This window comes from Balaenoptera musculus, chromosome 10 (genome assembly GCF_009873245.2).
Source record: "Balaenoptera musculus isolate JJ_BM4_2016_0621 chromosome 10, mBalMus1.pri.v3, whole genome shotgun sequence".
Lineage (NCBI taxonomy): Eukaryota > Metazoa > Chordata > Mammalia > Artiodactyla > Balaenopteridae > Balaenoptera > Balaenoptera musculus.
Window position 1 is genome coordinate 13,731,734 of NC_045794.1, and position 20,207 is coordinate 13,751,940.

Below are 20,207 nucleotides of genomic sequence, written 5' to 3' on the forward strand. Positions count from 1 at the left end.
ATCAAAGTATCTCTCTCTCACCAAAGCTCCCCCTTACCGGACTCCACTCCACTCGCTGTATTGACAGTTAGATCTGCTCTAACCTTTGTAGTGACGCCAGTTTTAATGGCGCGTTCAGCCCATTGACAGAGCTGTGTTTTTTTCCCCCAGCCTCTGCTCTCCTCTCCCTTCCATGCTACCCCCCCACCCACCCCCTTAACCCTCAGAAACAAAAGGGCGAAAAAAAAAACCCTCTAACTTGTATAGTTTGTACTTTTGATAAAAGGTTTCGGTGATGAGCTCTGGCAGTGGCGCTTCTTTTCTAATGTCTTTTTATCTGTATTAATTCCTCAGATGAAAACTTTAAGGAACAATGAAGGAGAGAGGTAGTGCTCTGAAACGGTGAGAAGAAAAAAATTACACAGCACACCTGGGACAGATGAAGCCGAACTAGTGCTTTTATAATGCCAATCAGCGGGGCTGTTATCATGCCTCTAATTAGGAAAGCAGCCTAAAACAGAGAGCACTTGGGGAAATGGTAATGTTATGGTTTTGCACTTAAAAGGAGAGACATTTCCTGCACTGTAAGAATCTAGGATTGGGGCTGACAAGTCCTTTAATTAATGGGCAGGATTCCCTGTGTGTGCAAGTGTGTGTGCATGTTTTAATTCATAAAAGTGGACAAAGGGTGCGATGGGGTGGGGAGAGTGATGGGGGAGAGAGGGTGAGTCCATTAGTTTGAAGATGAACAGAGTTCATAGCTACATTCATCTTTTTTTTAACCCCCAAAGGACTGAGGTGCACAACTGGAGTGAGCCGCTTTTCCTAGGAATTTGAATGTTTAACTGAATAAAAGCCCAAGGCCAAAAGCAAACAGAAAGTTTGAGAGAACCCATATTTCAAGTTGGCACACCCCTGGGTTCTGGTTTCTGCTTTGCACTGTCTCTGTGGGCTGGAGTTTCACACGGTCCATCTGGGCTTTCGTTTGGACTGTTTTCCCACTCACAGGGGACCAGGATTCTCTTTCATTTTGTAGTACTAAAGAAATATGTAGCTTAAATAATTCCAGTAACAAGATCACTCTTACTGTTTAAAAAAAATATGGCCTGGTATCCTAAGAAAGAGAGTTAATATTTGTCTTTTTGAGGGTTTTGAAATCGAGCACTTTGAACCTGGCAGCATTCGATTCTCAATACTGTTTTAAGTGGATTTTTAATGCTTAGGAAAAATCCTCCAATGACCCTAAGAGATATTTCTCAATTCCTTCTTTCCCTCTCTCTGCAATTATTGGCAAAGTTGCATATTCCTATATATCTGTGTACATAACTGCATATGGGGTAGGTTAATTTGAGGGATAATTGATCTAAGATTTGGTAAGACCTTACCTAACTTAAAATCTCTTTTTCCAAAATAAATGCAAAATACTCTATTGCCATCTCAGATATATCAATGTGTTGCCTAAAAATAACTACTGCACTTACACGAACAGACTAAAGGGATTCTGATTTTACAAAAGTTGTAGTGACTGATTAAACAGCTTTATCTTACATTGAACTAGTGCTTGACTTACAAATTTCACTATGTTAAATACGTAAGATTCTTTAGAAGAATATAGCTTATTCGTGTGTTGTTGTTTTTTTTTTTGGTCAGAGTATCAATGTCTTTTTAAGGGAAACACAGCCTCCGCTTTTAAAATATCACTAAATTTAGAACCCCTAAATTTAACCTGATAAGAACAAGGAGCTTTACAACAGTGTTTATTTTATTGTAACATTTTGTAAACAAATTGGAGGGAAGAATAATCCTTAAAGAGATTAATGGTGTTAGCAGTGCCTTTACAGAGTTGAAATGGCAAAACAGCCTCCTTCTAATTCAAAGGAAGCAGAAAGTGAAACCAAATAGTCTAATTTTCAATACCTCAATAAGATGAAAAGAATAAACTAAGAGGAGGCTCCAAGATTATTTTTATAATTTATCAGAAGTTATTTTCAGTAGAATCTAAAACAAAATAAATATCATGTTGTTAGTACTCATTTGAAAGAAAATTTTCATCATTTTAAAAGAAAATCACGTCCCAAACAAAGTAGTACACTCCATTTTAATGTTCCTCCAAGCAGCTGGGGAAAAAAATGTAGCAGTGTCCTTTCCATTTAATTTATTTAACCATTAAACAACCACACCAAGCTTTAATTCGCTGGTGATTTTTTTCATGAAAAATATTTTTTAAAAAGAACAAATGATACCTTTAGAAGGAAATGGAAATTAATTTTCGCTTAGAGTGACCTAGGGTGGGTAATAAACCTAAGAAGAGAAATGGTATTGTAATAGGAAATGCTTTAGTTTATAAGAAAGAGAGAATCCACCCCTCCAAAAAAAATCAGCAATGCATTTCTTCTGAATCAATCCATAGGAGCAGTTTGTTCTCAGCTTGTTATGTTGCATGACAAAATCAAACTTTTCCAATATTCTAAATGATCTTCCAAAATATTTGCTAATTCTTTACCTATATACATATCACAACAGACTTGTTTTGTTCTTATGTATTACGAGCTAAGCGATCAACCCTCTGCCTCATCTACCAGTTTTGTAAGTTTGCATTCCTAGATCAAATTTCTCCTTCACAACTGCACACTTGCATTTCAATTTTCCACATGTTGAACAGAATCATCAGCCACTGCTAAGAGAAAACTTATCTGAGGCTTTAAAATGATAGTGTGTTTTAGGAAGCTGAGCCAACCACAGTTTTGGCCATTGCTAATACCTCTTCAGTTTGATGGCGAGATTAAAAAAAAAGTAATATTTTATTCTTACATGGAAAACATTTTTCACCTCTTCATATTTCAGAGACAAACTTAATATGTTTATCTTGGTTGAATTCTTTTAGAGGTAAGATATATACAGTTCAAAACAGGATGACACAATTTACAATCCTCAAACTATTTCTTTGTGGGTCTGCACACTGGTTGGAAAGTTTACATCTATATGTGGCTATGAGCCAAGTACATAGGCAATGCAATCTGCCAAAGGTGCTAAATTTAATTCAGATCATGGTCTTCCCTGTCTTTCTCTTAGTACTGAATTGCCTAAATGTCTCCCATTTACCCCTCTCCCCCACCAGAAATGGGTATAAAGATTTTCAAGCAAAATTTCAATACATTTCATTCCATTTGTTAGGCCCTCTGAACTGATACAGATAATGTAAAGTTAAAAATAGTCCCATTTTGGGAAGGTTGGGTGAATGAATTGGGAGATTGGGATTGACATATATACACTTCTATGTATAAAATAGATAACTAATGAACCTACTGTATAGCACAGGGAACTCTACTCAGTGCTCTGTGGTGACCTAAATGGGAAGGAAATCTAAAAAAGAGTGGATATATGTATATGTATAACTGATTCACTTTGCTGAACAGCAGAAACTAACACAACACTGTAAAGCAACTATACTCCAATAAAATTTAATTTAAAAAACAGTCCCATTTTCCAAGATTAGAGATAATGTATAGGAAACAATATATGCTACAGTAACTAGCATATAGAGGCTTCTCAATGAATGGTAACAATTATTATCATATTCAGTATGGCCCAGCTCAATTTTTTACTCTTTAATGAAGGGTCATTCTTGCTGTAATCTTCTCTTTGTCCTTCTATAACACTTGGCTTTATTGAAAGTTAATTATAGTTAGGTTGTATTCCCTGCTTGCTATGGTCTGAATGTTTGTGTCCCACCAAAATGTTGAAATCCTAAGGCCTAATGTAATGGTATTAGGAGGTGGGGCCGTTGGGAGGTACCTGGGTCATGAGGGTGGAGCCCTCACGAATGGAATTAATGTTCTCACAAAAGGGACTCCACAGAGATTTTTTGCCTCTTCTACCATGTGAGGATGGAGTGAGAAACCACCAGCTAGAAGCACCAGGAAAAGGAGCCTCAAGAAAACGTGATGACCATGCTGGCACCTTGAACTTGGACTTCCAGCCCCCAGAACTATGGGAATTAAATTTCTGTTGTGTATAAGCTACCCAGTCTGTGCTATTTTCTTATAACAGCCCAAATGGACTAAGAAACTAAGCTAAAAACTTTGAGGGTTCAAATTTTGTCCTAATTAGCTTTGCATTCCATACAGTGCCAAGTAGAGTGTCTGGCTCACAGTAGACATTTATTAAATGCTGATTAAAATGACTTGAATTAAACAAGCCACAGTCCCAAAGACAATATTTAAAATGACATTTTGAACCTAAGCTGTTGATAAAAATAATAATCTAAGCATATTAAAATCAGATGACACTTGACACTAGTATTTAGATATTTTTCATGCTATGGATATCTTCAGAAAGATTTATTACAGCATAGTATGCAGATTTGTTTCATCATCTGTCTTCATGATTACATCATAAGTTCTTGGAGGTAGAACCTATATATCAGTATTTTCAGGGTCTATCACTGTGCCTAGCCCATAGTGACTACCTAATAAATGTTTACTGCATGAATAGCTAAGTAGAAAAATAATGAATGAATAGAAAGACTCAAAGGATGAGAGATCTACATAAAATGATCAGTACCTAAAATTTCTAGCTTTGTGAGACAAGTAAAAAGGAGACAAAAAAATGGAGGTCAGTGGAGTTTTCAACACCAGTAAGAATTACAACAGTTTTCTGTGATGTACGGTAATATTGAGAGTTTTGGAAGGTTTATAGTGATAAGAATATTTAGGAAGATGATATTTATTAGTTATTACTATCAGTTAAAAGTAATACCTTTAAGAGGCTATTAGTAGTGAAAGAACATCTTGGATAACTATTTTAAATAGTCCTAATATGTAACTTTGGCTAATTATGTGTTAAAATACTTAGAAAACACTAAAAAGACAAAACATTGCATCAAGTCTCAAATAACCTAAGACTAGAATCTGGGAGGAACTTCTGCTAACCAATGGTAGGTCAGTTTTCTTGGCATTCTCAGGTTTATCTCAAGCGAGAATACTTAAAAGGGATAGGAAGACACACTGTAGTTTCTTTATGTTATTCCCCTGGGTCTATATTCAGGGTATATTACAACCAATAAAAAGATTGTCCAGGTGTTGATTTTTGACGTATTTAAAGATCTATTCTCAACCTCTCTCACCTTCCCAATTGCTATCTTTCTCACCGTTCAGGAAGAGCATCTTTCAAAAACAGCTGGGCAGAAGCTATGGAGTCAGACCACTGACTGCTCTTTGCAAAGGTCTGAAGATAGTGACAGAAATATCCTGGATACAGTGGATGGAGGGACTTTTAGGTTTTGGTCTATTATATCTTCTCAGAGTTTCAGAGGAACAGGCCAGAGGTAAAAGAGAAGTTGCCACTTTAGTAGAGTGAATGCCTGTTAGGAGCTAAAAATCATACTGGAATCTGGCACATTAACTTCCTTCCTAAGTGTGAATCTGAGAAGGAGATTTTGTTGTCACCAATTCATTAGAGAATGTGGCTTAGGGTAATCCATCCATCCTATATTCTGAGACTCACTGAGTTTTAGAAGTGCCCGATTCGATAGTTTGTAAACAGAAGTAAAAAGCAAAACAATATGTAAAAACAACAACAAAAATACCATGGAATAAGGGAAAAGAATTACCACCTTGAAGGCTCAAAGAAAAAGTATGTTTCTAAAATTAATGTCTTGTAAGAATCAAGAGAACATTCTGAAACTTGTTTGCTCTACTTAATAAAATGCAGGAAGAATGAGCCTCATCGAAGCAGGAACCACAGGCAGTAAAGAACAGAGTGAGATAAAATGCAAGATATATAAGCGAAAGAAGAATTTCAATAAAACTAAATGTAAAATGGGAAAATTGAAGCCCACATTTTAAAAGGCATTGAGAATACTGAACTGTAGTAATAATAATACAGAAGCATGAATCTGTTATGTGGAGGATGGGATTGAGAAGCTCTCCCAGAATGTACAAAAACAAAAATGTACTTATAACGAAAATGTAATAAGACCTAAAATGGAGCTTCAATATATGACTAATTAGTGTTCCTGGAGAAGGAACCAAAACATATGAAACAGAAACAGTAAATAAAGATATGATAGAAGAAAACTTGACTGATTAACCTGTATATGCAGATTTGAGTGACTTTACTAAATTCAGGATAAAACAATAAAGGAGACCTACAAAAGTCATATTGAGAAACTTTTGAATTGTGAGGGAAATGATTTATTATTAAAAAGCTGTCAAGTATCCAAATAGTGGGGGAAAAGGAAAATAAAGGATTATCCATGGAGGAAAAATATACCCAGCTAGCTTCAGGCACTACAAGTAAATATTCTAAGACAATGAAAAATATCTAAGAATTTTGAAAGGATAATTATTGTGACCTAAGGATTTCACATTGAAACAATTTGTATTTTCTTGTGTAAAAGCCATTTAAGGATGGTTTCAGATGCACAAGTGGTCAGAAAAATAACATTTACATAACTTACAATAAATTATTTGAAGCGTTGCTCCAAATCAATCTCAGAGAATCAGATTTAAAAACCCAAAGGTGGGAGGGTCATGGCAAAAAATGATGTTAGGGCTTTTTCTTTCTCTTTTTAGATCAGAATATCTGGAGTCCCTTTAGACAAAGCATTGGTAGAATGATTCTATAAGCCAGACCTTCTTTCATTTGTTTCTCTGTAACTCTCTCCCCTTCCCCATCCTCAGGAAACATATTTCTCATGCCTCATTCTTTACCTCACAGTTCAGATGGAATCTTTTCTTAGGTCCACTGACCTAGGAACTAACTAGGACTTGTGAGATGGCTAAAAGATTATATTTACATGGCCGAGATATTATGCTTGGCAAAGTTTTTGTTTCTATATGTAAGGCAATAGATTGGCCTTTTTTTTTTTTTCCTAACTTTTCCTCATTAATGAGCTCTATATGGTGAAAGGTTTGTTTTAGATTGGAAAACTGTTACTCAGGAAGGTTAATTGACTCTCTCAAAACCCCACACTTAGTAAGAATTAAATCTGAATTTGTGTCTTCTGACTTTAAATCAAATACTCCATTACTTGTCTAATTTATGACTGCCTCATGGATTTTCAGAAAATGAGACTTTATATTTTTTCTTGGTTTTATTTCAGCAAGAAAGAAATAATCTTTATGTCACTTAATATTTGCAATTAGTTTAACCTAGATTGTTCAACTCTCAAGTGTATAGTTATCCTCCATAAAGATATTTATGTCTGGGGGCTTCCCTGGTGGCGCAGTGGTTGAGAGTCTGCCTGCCAACGCAGGGGACACGGGTTGGAGCCCTGGTCTGGGAAGATCCCACATGCCGCGGAGCGACTAGGCCCGTGAGCCACAATTGCTGAGCCTGTGCGTCTGAAGCCTGTGCTCTGCAACAAGAGAGGCCGCGATAGTGAGAGGCCCGCGCACCGCGATGAAGAGTGGCCCCCGCTTGCTGCAACTGGAGAAAGCCCTCACACAGAAACGAAGACCCAACACAGACATAAATAAATAAATAAATAAATAAATAAATACAGGAGTTTAAGCAAATAAAACATCAAGAGAAAAGATTAAAAAAAAAAAAGATATTTATGTCTGAAAAATCACTTCTCTAATTTTCAGTTGGTATGATAGATTCCAAACGGCTTTGTTTTGACATCTATTGTTTTGACTACTCTGAATCAGATAATAAACCAGCATTAAATTTTTTGGAGAGAAATGTGAGGACCCTTAGGTTTAAGTAAAATTAAACTTAAAAAAATTAATTTTGATATAATTTCAAAATTATGAAAAGTTGCTAGAATAGTACAAGAAACTCCTATATGCCATTTACCTAAATTCACCAATTATTTATGTTTCCCCATTTACTTTACCATTCTCTTCTTTCTCTATATTTATACACATATGCATATTTTCCTTCAAATATTTGAAAATACACTGGAGACATTATGCCCCTAATCCACAGTCCAAAATTCGTCAATTATCTCTAAGATCCTTCACAGCCCACCTCCTTCCTGTCCCCATTAAGGATACAATCCAGGATCATGCATTGCATTTAATTGTCGTATCTCTTCTTTTCTTTCCTTATGAACATCTTTGAAGTCCCAAACATGTTTCTTTTCATGGTCAATGAAGGTTGGAAGTTTACCTTCACACTTATCTGGGAAACCACATAAAACAGTTTTCTATTTCCACACCACTCTTGCAGACTCGGAATCCTAGGGAAGGGATTGTCCCAGACTTGTTTTTTGTTTATTTGCTTGTTTTGTTTTGTTCTTTAAGAGATCTAGCAGTTCTGATGACTGGCCAGGTTTGGAATCACTGAGGTCAGCTAATGATCAACTTGAGAGGGAGGGGAAACTTGCTGGAGCAGGTGCCAGAGAGGTAATATTGGAGGAGAGAGAGGAATGAACTAATTAGAAGGATGATGTAAGAGGTGGAAGCCTTTCCCTCAAATACTGAGGAATATTTACCCAAAAAGCACAGCTAGTAAAGATAACTCTGGGGAGAATCAAACAAAGAGGCCCACTTGCAATTTACAATTTCAAGATCCCTGAAACATAATTCCTGAACAATTATGAGCTATTCTACAAGAAAACATTTCTGTAGCCATGTAGATTTAAAGAACAAAATTAATCCAGTTTCTTTCTCAGAGTCTTTAATATATTAAAAAACATAATACACCTGTAAGAGTACAAAGCAATTCCTCAATTTGGCCACATAACCCTTTTTAGAGGCGGCCTGTTAACATATCAGTTTTACTGTCTAACTGACTCTAGAAGTTGCATTAAATTCTGAGAAACTGCAACATATAACCCAGGTCAGATATTTTTAAGACGTTCATAAGGGCAAAATTATAAAGAAATATCTTTTCTTCTCCTTGGTTTAGGATTACACATAAACAAAGGACAACTAATACAACAAAGTTATATAGAGAAAAAAATGATGAACAGAACTATACCTGAACAATTCAAATGACTAATAATGAACCACACAAATGACTAACAATAATGAAGGTGATGATCAGCCGTATGGAATAAAATTTGCTCTGAAGCAAAACCTAAATGATGTTGAGACTTTTACTCCTAAAGATTATTCTACATACCTCTCTTCACTGGAATATTAAAGACACATATTAACTTTTAAAAACTTTGTACATTAAAAGCTCTAAGTCCCTTTTGAGTTCCCATTATTTTAAAAATTCCATAAAGGTTAAAAAAAAATCTGATAAAGTCTGAAAGTACTAGTTAGTTCAAAGAAGAGACCTGCTGGGGGAGATTCCCAGGTAGTTCAGTGGTTAAGACTTGGTGCTTTCACTGTGGTGGGCTGGGTCCAATCCCTGGTTGGGGAACTAAAATCCTGCAAGCTGTGCGGCATGGCCAAAAAACAAAAAAATTTTACTTCTCCTGTAGTAGGAAATACCAGAGTTATCCCTTCTAGTGACAGCTAAGGAACATAGTCATAAAAAAAATATATAGCATTGGCATTTTGGATTATCTCCAGAATTGCAATTTAAGGACAGCAAATAGATTTTAAGACTTTTAAGATTCTATCATGATTGCATTATTACCATATTATGAGACTGAGTGGAAATTGGGAAGCAGCTTTGGCCTGACTGTGCTCAGCTGGGTGGTTTTCTTTTCTTTTTTAAGTTTATCGACAAATATAACTGTATATATATTTAAAGCGTACAATGCGATGGTTTGATATACATATACATTGTAGAATGGTTATCAAGGTCAAGAAAATTAACACATCCATCACCTTACTTAGTTAACGCTGTAAACTTTTTTTGTTTCTTTTTTGGTGGTAAAATGCTTAAGATCTATGAGGTTACTCCTGTTGCTGTATTCAGCTAGGAGTTTGCTGGGACTGGAACACCGAAGATGACCCCTCGTCCTCCATAAATCTACCCCTTTAACGTAGGCTTCCTCGTGCCTCTGCTTGTATCATGTTTGCCACTGTCCTACCGGCCAAAGCAATTCACATAGCCAACCCTAGAGTGGGAAAAGACTACACAAGCATACTAATGCTATGAGACGTGAAGCTTTAAGGGCCACCAGCGTAATAGCTGGTATGTTTAGACATATTTCTGTCTGTGTTGGCAGAAATACTGCTTTTCTAGGTAAAAGTTGAAGATCGTAATAAAGAAGATGGGTATATGTTTATAAAAGTGTTTAGAAATATTTGGGGGCACATATAAATCATGTGGCAAAAGAAATTATTTACTCTGCTGGAAACACATATTGTTTGAATAACCAAGATTAGAACTGACATTCTAATCTCAGTTGCTGTTATGTTGGCTACTAAAATTAATATCATAGTCAATATCAGAAGGTAGTAAAACAGAAATTTGGGACTAGGAAATAGGATACAAAGAGCTGCCATTAAGCTGTATGTATTTAGGATGTCATTTAAATTTTCTAAGCCTCAGCTTTTTATATATTAAAATTAATGTCTTGAACTGGATTACCTTTTAGCACCCTTCCAGATCTAAAATTGTCATATTCTTAAAAAATTTTTAAGTGGCATTAGAAACAGGCAAAAAACCAAAATATAACACAAATTCCCTCATCTATAGTCAGTATGCCAGGGATTGTGATGATTATGTAAGCATGGATTTGTGGTTATTAAGATTCTTATTCAGCCAACCGGGCCCTTGTAGTTGCCTATTAAAATCTCAGTCACAACAGAACACATGGTCAGAGGGTATTTCCATGGTCTTTGTTCTCTTGGATGTTACCAGATAGCATCATGATTAGAACTCAATAATAAGGTTCCCATATGAGGCCTAGATGATACTCTGTATACATCTGCAAATATTATGATTAGAAAAAGAGAAAGAGAGCTTACATGTCCTAACATGGTGGGGGTTAAGGAGTGCTTGGTAATCCCTGGTCATCAGGGATACAGTACAAGAGATGTTTCTTACTGTTTAATTCTTTTTCCCAGGCTTTCTGCCTTTCCAAAATGATGGGGTGGCTTGAATAACTGAATATGCAGAGCCTCTCAAGAATCCCCCTGTTGCTCCAATTAGTAACTTTTCCTTTCAGTCATTTAGTTTAGATTTTCTTTCATTCTTCTTGCAAACAAATCACCCTAAGCTTGCAGCACTCTAAGACATTATCTTGTGCCTGCAGGTTAACTGTTATTTGCAAGGTAGAATTTCTGTCCAACCCACAAATTGTTTCCTTTCTCTAGTTCTCATTTTCTTGCCCTCAGACATTGTTACATTTTTTTACCACTTCACATTGTGTAGATGGCATCTCCAAACAAGTTAGTTCATAAACGAGTTCATTTCCTCCCTTTCCTTCCTGCCTATACCCTATGTCCCTCATACTAATTGGCCCATTTTTTTGAGGAGGTAAAGTTCTGCAAGATACGTGGGCTTTGTGAAGTGCTGAAATATGCTCTGGACCCACAGTGGAATTTCCAGGCAGGAATCATTTTCTGCCTTTTGTCACTGACCCTCAAAGTAAGCTTTCTGGCGCTTGAGTTGAGCTCCCTTTTCACCCTGAGTCCTCCACTTCTTTCCGGTTGATCTTGCTATGAACTGAATACTACACAGAGCTGTCCTATAGGACTTTGTAGGATGATAGAAATGTTCTCTATTTGCTCTGTCCAATACTTCAGCTGCTAGCCGTATGTGGCTATTTAGCACTTGAAATGTATTTAGTATAACTGGAAAAGTGAATCTTTAATTTTGTTAATTTTAATTTAATAGCAGAGAGTATTCATTTTGCATTTTAAGAGTTATTCTCTTGTCTTTTGTACCTTTAGATATTTGTTACACTTGGACAACGTGTCTTTATTCCCTCAGTCCAGAAAATCCTACCTATTCTAGTAAGTCTAGATCTTAATGTCAGGGAACCTTCCTGACATTAAGTCCATACTGACCTCCCCTTTCTTGGAACATTAATCATACCACTCCTTTGGTAATTAATGCACACTGTTATGCATTATAATTTAGCTGCTTCACAAAAGTGTGTTTTTCTCCATAATCAGACATGAAACTCTTTGAGGTCAGAAATTGTGTCTAACATTTCTTTTGCATTCCTCTTGGCAACATAGCATATGCTGGGCACTTGGTTTCTGCTCAATACATATTTATTGCATGGATACATAAAGTAGGTTATATCAGGGAGCAGGGTGACCGGACACATGGTGGCTGAAGGTCAAAAACCCCATTTTTTCCTCCTAGAAGTGATGGCATATTTTGATAATTTTCCTGTCAGTTCCAGAACAGTCTCTAAGAACTAGAATATACAGTTAGGGAGCTTGGCCAGAAGAGAAGCAATATCTTGGAAATTGTGGTGTATCATTTAGCAAGGTTGCATGTACAGGTTTCTCTGATTTCCTCACAATATAAAATACACCTAAGCAGAACAGAGTACAGGAGTGAAATTATAAGCTTTCTCTCATGTGTGTAGAAAGCCACACGGTGGCTCCCACCCCTAGTGATTTCAGATCAGTGTAATCGTTCTGTTTCGACTTTGTACAACTTCTTGAAATGGTTGGCTATGTTACTTGCATATTGCGTCTATTCAAACTGTTAGGGTGAAGACCATTACTCCTGAACTTTCTAGACGAGAGTGGGACAAGAAAACAAAAGCTAAGGCAAATAACAGAAACAATGCAACAGACTGCTAATGATTTTTAAGTCACCCTGACAAAATACCCCTGAATAACATGTGAAATCATTGATAAGTTTGAAAAGATATACCATATTGAAGTAACAATACAGTGTCAGTAACATTTTTGAAAATAGTCAACAATGTTTAGAATTTGTTTATACATATGGAGTGTGTTTTAGATGTAACAGCCAGGAAAACCTTATTATTATAGACTTCACTGAAAGATCTCTGAGGTCCCTTCCAGCTTTAAAATGCTGAATATAATTCAGAATTTATGGTAATTTGAACTAGGCTAGGCTGAAATTTACTTTTGTATGATCTATGAAGCAAAGATTTGCTAATAGTGTAAACAAGATTGCTTGAGGCTTTTAACCAAGCTGTTCTTAAAGATTTTAACACATTGTGTGATACAAGTGGGTCTAACTAATTTCAAACGATTCCCACCTATTTATTAAAGCACGCACTGAAAGTCTGTTACTTAGAAGTGCTTTTATTAGCAGCTAAATTTACAGTGTGAATAAGAAAGTAATAGGTCTGCATTTCTTATTAGATTCTATAGTTTATTTTCTTTTTGTTAATTCAGATTTGTTTCTCCAAGGGTAGACTATATCAATGAGGCTTTTCTGTAATTAGAAGTGATTATTTCAAATACAATTGTCTATTTCAGTAGTATTTTTTCTCCCCTTTTCCACAGTATCTGTTCTTTATCACCTTGATAAAAATGTTTTCTAAAAATATATTTATTAGGCAATGATACTATTTCACTGCAAATCTATTTCACTGCAGGTGAGACTGGGCTTTTATGGCAACCTAATTACCTTTCAAGGAATAATTAAAAACCCAGAGCTTCCTATTTTTAGCTTTAATTCTAATATCCTTTTACAATTCTTCAAGAGTACAATGAATTAATATTGAAACTGTAAGATTAGGTTGATTCCAGTAAAGTCTTAATTTTTTTGTTTAACAGTTGTCATCTTAATTATTTTATCTTGATGTTAAAATAATTCTCCATGTATATAAAGGCCAAGAAATATTCTGTACTATACTGTGGAACTGAAAATTTACTCTAGGCAACAGTGTTTGACCATTTATTTCACTTAAAAACAGCAAAAACTTTTCTAAAGACCTGTACAGATAATACATATGCTATATTTTAGAAAAATGAATTTCAAAAATGTTTACTTTATAAGATCTTACATACAGTTTAGAATGATAATTTGAAAATCATTAAATTTAAAATACAATGTAGGAAATATTTGGTATCACTTACTATAGTTAAAATATGAAATCAGTTCTACCAGAAAGTGTCTGCATAAAAATCTCCATGGTCTCCTTCTGCAAGCATATTTTAAAAATTATATATGTTGTAACATGTAAGACAGTAGTATTTTATAGCACCATTGGCTAGATTCTACAGGCCATTTTATACTTATAGAGAGAGCAATGCCTATGATAATATCAAAAACATATGATACAGTGCCAACTTATTACCTCAGTAGTACTTGAAACATTTAAAAACATTTAGAATATACATTATTGTAACTTCCAGTTAAATAGCATTTATTAAAAATCTGATGTACTGCTCTCACTAGCCTAAGTGCTCTGTATACATTATCTTATCTAATCCTCATAAGAACCTATGAAGTAGGAGCTGATTACCTTCATTTAATAAATGGGGAAATTGAGGCCTTAAGAGAGAGATGACATCAGTATAAGCCAGAGGAAGCACTTGAATAAACATCTGTCTGACTCTAAAACCTATGCTCTTAAACTTCAAGTTATTGTCTTTCTGAGAAAGGGTTTTTTAATTTTCTTGCGGTGTTACTTGCACTAATTATCTTAATGCCTTAATCTCTCCATATACTAAATACAAATAAGTCATTAATGTTGCTAAACAATGAGAGGTATTTTTTGAAAAAGCATGAAATTATTATATTGGAAGACATGAAGAAATTAGTTTAAGGCCTTAGATGTTTTGAATGGTGGTCTAACAAAATTTGAACGTAGTTACTGAGAGATTATTTTGCACAGCAATCCAAGTGAGCATCTTTTGAAATTCCATCTGATTCCATCAATTTTTCAATGTTAGATTCTTCATCTGAAATTCTTTGTATCAATGAAATAATTTCTTGCTTCATTCAACTCAGGACTTCTGAACCAATGCCAGTTGGTTGGAAAAGGGAAGTTTCACTCATTATTTCTTAATATAAAGGAAGTGCAATGATGTAGAAAATATAATCTGTTGAGGAAATATTGGTTGCTAGAGCTTCTCACATATGAGGCTTAAAATTTAGCGATCTCTAAATCCTTTCCTTGTTCATCTTTTTTTCTCTCTCTCTCTAAATTGAGTATTACTCTAGATTTTGCAATAAGTACTACCTAAATGCAGATAGCACCCAACTCAAGGCAAGCTATTATGATGCTATCATTTTAACCCCAGTGGCATTTTGGCTTGATGGCCCCTAATAAGTGAACTTGCTAGAAACAATCAACAAAAAATAAAACTGAGAAAGTATACAACTGCAAGTGAAAAAAATTAAAATTAAGTGAAGAATAATATCTTATTGAAATATTTATGTATAATAGTAGATCCAAGATAATGTGAAAATTCCAAGATGAAAATTCATCTTGGTGGAATAATGACTAAAAACAAACCATCAGAAATTATAACCTTTAAAAAATTGGATTTGGACAAAAATTGATTTATTAATCAAATTATTCTTGTAAAATTTACATGGCAAATAAATAATCCATATTAAAAATTTTCAGTAAAAGAAAAATGACAATGGAAATACGGAAATTATTTAACTATAGTGTGTAATAGGTTGATCACAGAATTAAATTGACTTAATGGATTTATTCTAAAAAACAACCGTTATTTATTTAAAAAATTAAAATGTATCAATGCTTCTATAAGGATAAAATATTTATGTTCATAAATAGAGAATCGAGTATCAAAGTGTCAAAGTTAGGGTTCAAAATACTCACCCATCATTGAAAAACAGAAGGTTCAAATTATCTCGTATTCTTCCCAAATCTATAGTTTCCATTCCAAAATCTTGTCATTTACAAAATAAATATGATAATGATAATATCTGTCCTGCCTACCAACTCATAGGATTTTTGTGGTAATCAAACAAGAAAATTATAAAAGTGCTTTATTAAATTTAAAACATTATTTAATGTACGGTACTTCTAATTTTAAACTACTTGTTAGACGTTCTTAGTTGAATGCATATGCAGTACAAACTAAACTTACAGTATTTTCCCCAAAAGTTAACCTCTCTCTATGATTTCTTTACTCCGTCAATGACATCACAATTCTAACAGATCTTCAGCATTTGAGGGTTGAAAGCTCAGGGTTCTTTGGGACCCCTTCTCCATCATAACAACAAAAGCCAAACAGAACCTGCTAATCAATCAGACTACAGCTGATACAACCAAATTGATGTCACACCTCAACTGCTTCTCAATTACAGCTTTATCTCATTTTACATAATACAGGCATACGTCAGAGATATTTTGGGTTCTGTTACAGGCCACCACAATAAAGCAAGTAATATGATTTTTTTTCATTTCCCAGTACGTATAAAAGTTATGTTTACACTATACTCTAGTCTATTAAGTGTGCAATAGCATTATGTCTAAAGAACCAATGGACTTGAGGACACGGGGAGTGGGAAGGGTAAGCTGGGATGAAGTGAGAGAGTGGTGTGGACATATATACACTACCAAATGTAAAATAGATAGCTAGTGTGAAGCAGCCACATAGCACAGGGAGATCAGCTCGGTGCTTTGTGACCACCTAGAGGGGTGGGATAGGGAGGGCGGGAGGGAGACGCAAGAGGGAGGAGATATGGGGATATATGTATACATATCGCTGATTCACTTTGTTATACAGCAGAAGCTAACACACCATTGTAAAGCAATTATACTCCAATAAAGATGTTTAAAAAAAAAAAAAGAACCAATGTATGTACCTTGATCAAAAAACTGCTTTCGAGAATTCCATGGCGGTCCAGTGGTTAGGACCCCGCACTTCCATTGCTGGGATTGGGGGGGGGGGTGGGCAGGGGGTGGGAGTGGTGGAGGCTCAGGTTCAATCCCTGGTCCGGGAACTAAGATCCCGCAAGCCACTCTATGTGGCCAAAAAAAAAAAAAAAAAAAAAAAAAACCCTTTATTTGGTGAAGGAAGCCAAAGGTAAACTTCCATTTATAAGGTAAATACTAGGGATGTAAATACAACATGATTAATATAATGAAGCCTGCTGTGTGTCACATATGAAAGTTGCTGGGAGAGTCAATCCTAAGAGTTCTCATCACAAGGAAAACAGTTTTTTTCCTTTTCCTTTTCTTTTGTATCTGTATGAGATGATGGATGCTCACTGAACTCACTGTGGTCATCATTTCATGATCTGTATGTCAAATCATTACGCTATGCACCTTAAACTTGTACGGTGCTGGGTATCAATTGTATCTCAATAAAACTGGAAGGAAAAAATACTTTATTGCTAAAAAGTGCCAAAACAATTACAATAGCAACATCAAAGATCACTGATCACAGATCACCATAATAAGTATAACAATTATGAAAAAGTTTGAAATATTGCAAGAATTGCCAAAATATGACAGAGAGACACAAAGTGAGCAAATGCTTTTGGGAAAATTGCGCCAATGCATGGTGGCCACAAACCTCCAATTTGTAAAAAATGCAGGTTCCATGAAGCACAATAAAACGAGGTCTGCCTCAAGATACATTTCTGGACATTTGCAGAAGTCATTTTTTTTTTTACAAATGATTTTGCATAAAATTATGATGCAAAACACTGATTTTAAGGAGTCTACTTTGAAGTTGTGGTAGGGTGAAAAAATTTATTGCCTCTGTAGATTTTTCTATATGTTCTGTCATAAAAACATGGCACACAAATATTGTTTTCTTTTTCAAAGAAACTCTTGTAAAGGACATGCCAAATGTAGTTCACTGAAGATTTCCTTCTCTGGCAAAGCTAGTGATTCAATGACCCATTGAATTAGTGTCACTGTGGTTATGTGGTTTGGTTTTCTGCTTTATAATAAACCTAAAAGCTTTAAATAAATGAGTGTGATTCATTGAAAGTTTTAAGTAGTAGTAAAACAAGGGCAAAGAAGAAGGAACAAAAAGTTATCCTGTACTTTATATTTGAGGCAGTGCAGATGACATTTAAGATATAACTGTAAGGAGAATCTAAATTACAGTGACCATAACTTAGCTGTGTGATCAATTTTATTTTCAGTGAGACTTAGAATAAAATAAGTCAGTAGGATGAATTTTGTTATCCAGGATCACTGTTGAAAGTATTTGAGTGAATTCATTGCATGGAAAAGAGACATTAATTTTTTTTAATCATAAAACTTAAAAAAATGGCAATAATGCATGATATTAAAATTGGTGCAATAGAGTTATCTCAAGCATTTACTTTCTTACGATGGGAAGTTTTTCTAATTTGAAGATTATTTTCAGATGATTTCATCATTGCTTATATATTCTTTAAAAATTTCTAAGAATATCAATGCATCCACATTAACAACTTAAATGACATGGTCGTGAGTTAACCATATAGGTTAAGCACATATGTAAGTTTTCCTATGTAACTACTAAAATTAAAAGCTGAGAGACCCAACTTTTGGGTATTTCTGTCTGACTAGTATGACAGAACCCAAATCAATATGTGGAAAATACTATAATATATCATAATACAATTCTTTAAAAAATTTTAATGAAATCTAGGACTGGCAACAGTGAGGATAAAATTTTAAAAATATGAAGGTATATAGACAAGTGGGACAAGCCGTCTGCAATTATGTTACAGCTTTTAAGATGAAATTGTATAGATTCCCATGTTTCTCTAAGAAAAAAAAAAAAAAAAGGAAGAAAAGCAAAAGAAGCAAGAAAGAAAAGAATCAGAACAAAAGTTTTGTATTACTCACCCACAGGTGCTTTGGACCAAGTGGTATCTGAGTGGTACAAGCAGTACCTTGATCCTTAATGCACAGACCAGGTAAGGAGAGAAACAAATTCACTAAATAGTGATAATAACATCTGAACTGGTCTTAAGAGATAATGTACATTAGCATGTTGAGTCACAATGTTATTTCCCAAGTGTAGAGTTCAGAGGGATAATGGTGATAACCAAGTTTACCTCAGTCCCAGCAAAATACATGTATTTTTCATAAAATGATTGAAATTTTTATGACTAAAGTGATGTTTTTATGTATTTTTTTTTTAATTTAAGTAGTCAATTTTTCTATGGTTAGTAACTGTATGTTCTGGATTTTCCAGATCAGTCCAGATTCATAAAAATGTTCTTTTTCAATGAAAGCTAGTCTCTAAGTGTGTAATTAAATGTAATTTACTCTTTGAATTATTTTTGTGTAATTCAGTTTACAAATGAGAAAGAAAGAAAAATTCTATTATCAGACATGCCTTGGTTTTAGATTCAGAACACATATACATTTTATCTGCAGCCTAAGAGCATAATACTTTAATATTGTGTTTTTATTCATTACTACGATATATTGTACCTCTTAAACTATTGAACTATAGTCTCCAAAGTCCTGAGCTCTCATTTCCTGGTTTAAACAAGGGATGTTTAAAATCCAAATTCACCTCAACTAAGTGGATGCCATGAAAAACTTTTGCTTCCTTTCAGTCTTGAGTGATACTTTTACTTTCTCCCTCAAAACTTCTCATCTGCATTCCCAATGCCATTTTGCGGCACACCCACAGGACTAGCAAAACCAAGTTTTGTTTTGTTTTGTTTTTTTTAAAAAACCAAGTTTTGATGTTACTGTCTGTCTGTCTGCCCCTTTGTCACTGTTCTCATTCAGGCCCTTGTTATTCCTCAAGTGAACTATTCAACTTCTGTTTTCCACCTTCCGTTCCCCAATCTATGTACCATTTGGCTACCAGAATTATCTGTCTGAAATTTGAACCTGACTAAATGATTCACTCAGGTAAATGATCACCCTCTTCAGACTTGTGTCTCATTACTCCACGCCTCACAATGGATACTCTAATCATACCGGGTTATATGTCCCTTCCTTATGATTGCACGCCAACTTTGGTATGCACACCCTTACCTTATGAATACATTTTCTTTTCATAGTATGTCATTGTTTAAGTAACAGGGAATGCAATCTTTTGAAAATGGTAACTGGCCCTCTAGTTTCTTTTAAACCTCTCTAGGGAAATTCTTTAAGATGTTAGGAGAGGCGAGGAGAAGAGAGATCTCTATCTACCAGCAGCTGTGGTGTTATCAGCCAGTTTCTGTAGATGGTCTTACTAATTCCGCACAACAACTGTATGGCATGGTTATTATTTTTATCTTACAAATAAAAATTATTAGAACTCAGCGAGTTGACATTGTCAAAGGCAATACCTCTTGTTAAAAAGTGGAGCCTGATGTATAGATATATCATCACCATGACGTACACTTTAAATATCTTACAATTTGGTCAATTATCCCTCAGTAAAGCTGAAAAAAAAATCACTTTTTAAGTAGAGGAATAAAAGTTGACTCTAGAATCAACCATTTGACTTCAAGGACCAAAATCTTTGTGCTGTGCTACACTCAGACTCCAGGTC